The 6,249-nt window shown below is 47.3% G+C and overlaps 1 pseudogene; it reads left to right on the top strand.

Annotated features, from left to right (window-relative positions):
- The first annotated feature begins 344 nt into the window (after positions 1-344).
- LOC149081271 (5S ribosomal RNA) lies at positions 345-463 on the top strand (annotated as a pseudogene).
- Positions 464-6,249: the final 5,786 nt, after the last annotated feature.

Raw genomic sequence — 6,249 nt, 5'->3', positions numbered from 1 at the left:
CATGCATGCTCAACCCATGGCGCGCGGGCCAACTGTGGCCCTCGGAATCATCTGATGTGGCTCGCGATCTCAAACCTGATTTTGAGAAATGAACTTTGCGGTGCATTTTTATAGTTCACTTAAGGTACCTATGACCAGTGCCGTCTTAACGCACGGGCCAACCCGGGCACGGCCCGGGGGCTTCAAGAGAAGAGGGGGGTCCCACAAAAATGAGTTCCGATTGAAATTTTATAGAATTTACCAGGTAGGAAGGATCTCAGGAAAACCATGGGGACCCATGATGCCCTTAAGACGGCCCTACCCATGGCACATTCCCAGTTCATTAAAGTGATCGTCGCACTTTGGCCAACGGCCATACCATGCTGAAATCACCGGTTCTTGTCCGATCACCGAAGTTAAGCAGCATCGGGGGTGGATATTACTTGGGAGGGTGACCACCTGGGAACACCGCGTGCTGTTGGCCTCACTTTAGCCCGAGTGGCATGGTGGTAAGATGTTCGTCTACCACCGTGAAGATTGTTGCCAGGGTCCCGGGTTCGAACCCAAGGGAGGATATAGATAAGATATTTTCCCTAACGAACTCGAGGCGACCACCGATAGACAGCGCCTTCACTTCCAACCCATCTCACTAATGGCAGTAAATTGCAATATAGCGATATGGCCAGAGTTGGTGTTTGGTGAAGTAGTTCATTAAAGTGACACATGGCACATTCCCAGATCATTAAAGTCCCCTACAGCACATTTCCCGATCATTTAAGTCCCGATCATTCCCAGATGATTAAAGTGACCCGCGTCACATTCACGGATCACTTGAGTAACCCGCGACACCATTATAGATCAACTAATTGATTCGCACAGCACATTTATAGGTGACATACGGTGAAGTTTTACATTGCTTTAGTGACAGCGGCACTGTTCCAGACCACTTAACACTATAACGCATAGGCGGCGACTTGAAAGTCTGGGGGCACGGTGATTATTGTTGGGGGGGGGGGGTGCGCGATGATGATGATGTCAATTCATATATACGCATATACATTAGATCAGTCGACCCCACCTTTGACGCTGGGAGGAGGGGGGGGGGGCATGATTCCTCGTATCTCCGCCCCATGCTAGAATGGCCGGAGCAGTCATTTCGGCAGGTTTTTGATTTTGAAAACGCTATGATCTCGGCAGTATTTGACGTGCACATTTCATTTTCAATGACTTTTCATTATTTTGGCACTTATTTCCGTGTACAAATATTTGAAAACATTGAAGGTTTTGTTCGGGAGATATCGACGTTTATACAACTAGAACGGAAAAGAGCATTTCACTGCCATGTGTAAATTGTACATGTTTTCTCCTTGAGGAGGCCATTCATGTATACTTTTACTTTCAGGTTTATTCTCACGATCATTCCCTGATGACTCACACAACACAACATCTATTCACGAGTAATACACCAATAAGTATTACTCGTATTGTATTGTATTATATTATGCTACTGGGGGAAATCTAAAGAGTCTATTGACAGGGAAAACAGTATGTGTGCGCACACACCCACACACAATCAAAACCCTATATCTTATTGAGCTATAGCAGCACCGCCTAGAGATAGAAGGCCTCTGTAATGTTTGCCAAAAACGTCATTCAGACTACCTAGCAAGTTTGCCACATTTTGAAACACAGCATCGTATTTCGTTTCCTTCTTATTTTGGCGTAGAATCTTCCTGATCGGCTCACAAATACCGCATAGCGATTGGATGTTGGGCGTAGAAATCGTCAATTCTGAACCCGATCATTTCTTTTCCTCACAACGGTGATACTGGCACAAGCAGGGAATTTTTTCCCCTGAATATTCTGAGGAAAAATGGACTACTTACTGACGTCACAAATAGACTGCGGAGGCCTTGCTGCTGGCTATAGCCTCTGTTATATGAGTGTTGAGGATCCTTCAGTGAAATCCTTCATTCACAGTGTGATGATCCTTCATTCACAGTGTGTAGAAATGGCTCTTTATCAATCTCTTAATTATATCAGTGCTGAATGACAATAAATCTGAGGCGGAGGAGACGAACTCTAACAACGAAAATCGTGATTTCCTGCTATATCTACCCGAAAGCAGTGCCGTCTTAACGCACGGGCACGGCTCGGGGGGGGGGGGGGCTCATCTGTTTCGAATCCCATGATTTTTCTTCGGTGTCATTTTTCCAAGGGAGGGTACTGTGGATTTTCGAAAAAAAAATCCTCAAGAGAAGAGTAGAGTGACGTCATCTTCGGATGGGACCCTTCTCCACCAAATTTTTTAAGGTAGTAGAATTTAAACTAGAAAATTCTTACCTAGTTTTGCATTTGTCAGAGTGGCCACGTGGGTGATCTTCCTATGATAACATGATACCATGGTCTACGTAATGGACCAAGAGCGTGTCCATCATTTAGAAGAGTGCTGTGCACTTAATTGATTTGTAAACACGTAGCAGGCCACTAAATCAAATGATGTGGAACAGCATCGCAGGTCATTCAAGTGATCTGCAAACGTCCGCTTTAGTGTTCTGGAATTGTGCCGCGGGCCACGGAGGTGCTCTGAAATTGTGCCGCAGGACACATGCGGTCTGTAAATTTGCCGCGTGTGGATGACGATTTCCTGTATTTTTATGAAGGGTATATGCTTAGCCTAGTAATTATCGTGTTGTGTGTATTATATTTTACCGACATCCTTCGCGGCTCAGATGGAATGCTTTGTCGTGTCGCATTTGGCACGCAGACTGGAGGTTGTGCACCTCTTGCATTAACCCTTTCCCCAGCAGAAACCACTGACCCTATGTAAAGTGTCTTATCTTTTGTATTGAAATAGGCTTTCTTCAACTTTCAGCAGGTTCGAAGTGAAAGAAAGTGATAGAAAAATGTGTTCCATTGAGAAATCATCTATACAAAATACTTGGGCTAATCACTGCTAAAAATAAAAGGCTTTTAAGAAGACGAGGTATCTCGTCAATGTCAGTGAGACGGTTTATTTCAGGGGCCTTCGGATACTCGAGATGAGATAGTTTTGGATTCTCTTCCAGTACCCGGCACATTCAGAGCTCAAAAATGGATGGTCCACGGACGATCATTTTTAAAAATTAGAGATGGGTACACAGGCTTTAATGAGAGCGAGATATCTCGTCAATGCCGGTGAGACGGTTACATTTCAAGGGGTCTCTGGGTATTCATGATCAGATATTGTTGGATATCCTTCTGGTACCCATAGTACCTCATTCACAGCTCAAACGGATGATTTGAAAATAAATTAGAGATGTGTGCACAGGCTTTCGGTAAACGATAGATATCTCCTCGATATCGATGAAAGGAAAAAAATTCGAGGAACTTCGAGGTACTCATGATACACACAGTACCACATTCAGTGCTCAAAAGGCTACTTCCCCAAACAACCAACTCTGCCCATATCGCTATATTGCAATTTTTACTTTTCTTGAATGAAATGGGTTGGAAATGAAGGCGCTATCTATCGGTATTCGCCTCAAGTTCGTTAGGGAAAATATCTTACCTGTTGCTTTCCCCGGGTGTGAATCTGGGACCGTGACGGCAACCTTCACGGAGGTTAGACAAGCATCTTACCACCACGCTCAAAAGGATGATCCACTGATGATGATTTAGAAAAAAAAAATAGATTTGCGCACAGGCTTATTGCTACAAACTTTTAAGATAGCGAGATATCTCGTCAATACCGGTGAGACGGTTAAATTTTAGGATGACTCTGGGTACTCACGATCTGATAGCGTTGGTTTCTTTTCCAGTACCCATAGTACCACCTTTGAAGCACAATGGGATTGTCCACTGACGATCATTTTAAAAAATGGGGAATTGACACCTTATGTAAAGAAAGGACCCCGACAGATACGTTTTCGTTCCTATGTAAAAAAAAAAAAATGGCAGTAAATCTTTCCGACCATACTGACACTACTGAAGTACCAACACGTTTTTTTCCTGTGCAATGATAAAATTGATGATCCAAAGTGTTTCCGACCTCGAAGAATGAGAGCTGAAAAAAAAACCCGCTCAGACAAGGCACAGGAGGAGAAAAAAAAACCACCCAGTCTAAGAGGAAAATGGATGAGAGATTTTGATCAGTTATTCTGGACGATCAAAGGGCAGAGGAGACCCCCTAGAGCAGGGTGAGAGAGAGAGAGAGAGAATGTTCCAGGTCGATCCGCGACGGTATAAGAGAGCAACAGCAACTCTCTCACACCACACTGTGGTTGTTGCGAGACGACGGGACACGAACATGGCTATGAGGAGAAGTGAAACTGTGTATGTGCGAGCCGAGAGAGAGAGAGAGAGAGAGCGATCAGTGCTTATAAGCAAAATCGCTAATGGAATTCTCCTGTATCTTTTGACATTGCCGATGACGCATTGTCCTCGACAAGCCGGTCACGGTTTCGCGATTCTCCACAAAAGAAAAACTCCGTGTGTGGTGAGTTCTGGCACAGCGGGACATACACGGAGTGCCTACTTGGTATATACGGTGTGTATGTACACGGTATTGGAGACGCGACGGGATGAAACCGTTGTGGTGACACGATATGCCACTGACATGGAGAGTGTGTGGATGAAAAAATACTCGAGGCATTAGAATTGAGGAATGGCTCTCTGGAAATAATTCCAACTTTCACTTAATCTTCCTCCTTGTTGACGCTCCGGGAGATGGCACTTATGACTCCGGCCATAAACGTAAATGGCGACCAGAAACAAAATGGGATCTGAGAATTTTTGTGTTTAGGCTTTCCTGGGAGTAAAATTTCTCTTGCGGCGCGTACAACGTCAATAGCTCGGTGCGTCACACCGTCCACTCACAGAAAGGGAAAAGTAGGTATGACTGTTTTGCTAAAAAGCGCAACACGTCAGAGTTTTGTAATGGGCGTGATTAGCCGACTGGTTCTAGAGGAGTCTAATCATGACCTTCTAGATCAGTGTTTCTCAAACGCCGGGCTGCGGCCCAGTACCCATAACACCAAACACGGCCCCTGCTTTGTTCTTTGGGGGGGGGATATAAGCGGATTACCTTGCGGCTGGGCCATTCTGGAAAGACTCTCCTGGCATCCGGGCCCGGCGAACATCCCCCGACTCCCAAGTCACCGGGTCCGCTCCCGCCGGGACACCACTCCATCCCAAGCAGCAGCAGCCACATTCCGGGAAGCTCCTGGAAACCCCCGTCGGTCAAGAAAGAGCACTGGTGGACCTCCCGCTAGTTCTCCGACCCAGCAAAAAAATCCGGTGGCCCTTGGCTCCACCATCCCACGAAAGAACACCTCCGTCCGTCACTCATCGACCAAAGGAGCAACAGAACGGAACCAAAAGTCCGTCCTCTTCCACCAGCTCGTGTCTGCCCATGTCATCATTGCACTTCGTCCCCACCAATCCATCTGCTGCCCAGTACCAGGTCCTCCGTCAGACCAGACGCGACCCAGGCTCTGTCCCTCCCGGGATATAAGCCTTTTACCCGTGTAAGTTGGGTCGTGCTGGGGAGAATCAGGGGTGCTGGGCGCCCACCGGGATGTAACCGGAAGGCGCCCCCTCCCGACACCCTCTACCCTCTGTCTAAGACCTTAGCTGCATGCACGAAGCCTGGTCTTCAGGGTTTTCCTCCTTCCAAGGAAACGGCGGCAGCAGCCCCACCACCCGCCCCGGGAGGGGCCCACAGATCCGAGCAGCGGCCAACGAGGCTCCCAATCACACCCCCAAGACCCGACTCCCAATATCCCCTGGATGCTTTATTAATTCATATGTACAATTATCGCCTATTTACACATATTTGTGGCCAACCACGCGACATATGCCCCCACGGGGCGTGGCGTCGCTTCTCGGTGTCTCTGCTTAGTTGGCTCGGATGAACCCGCTGTTCGTGGCCAGCCCAGGTGCTGGGTCACCTCAATGTCGCCGCTGGCTAGTTGGCTCGGATGAGCCCTTGTTAATTTGTTTCCAGCCCAAGTGCTGGGCCACTTCGATGTTGTACCGGGTCCTGACATCATTCATACCGGACCGCAAGCCGTATTCTTTTCTCCCCATTAATTTTCCGTTAGTCGTGTGTTTGACCTGGCCTTCCATTTACAAAAATAAGTGAAACCGGGGGCCGCGGGTTTCCAAAGGTTGAGAACCCTTGTTCTAGATAGCCCTGGATGTGTTGGGCGAGATAGGCTTCACTGGTTCCGAAGATGTCTGACCACAACTTTACGGTCGTGACACTGCTAGGATTTTTCCAGCATGGCC

The sequence above is a fragment of the Pholcus phalangioides genome, unplaced genomic scaffold (genome assembly GCF_987345545.1).
Source record: "Pholcus phalangioides strain wild (caught in Gottingen) unplaced genomic scaffold, Ppha-v1.0 ptg000010l_1, whole genome shotgun sequence".
Taxonomy (NCBI): domain Eukaryota; kingdom Metazoa; phylum Arthropoda; class Arachnida; order Araneae; family Pholcidae; genus Pholcus; species Pholcus phalangioides.
Note: the sequence above shows the minus strand (reverse complement) of the source record. Positions and strands in the feature narration are given on the sequence as shown.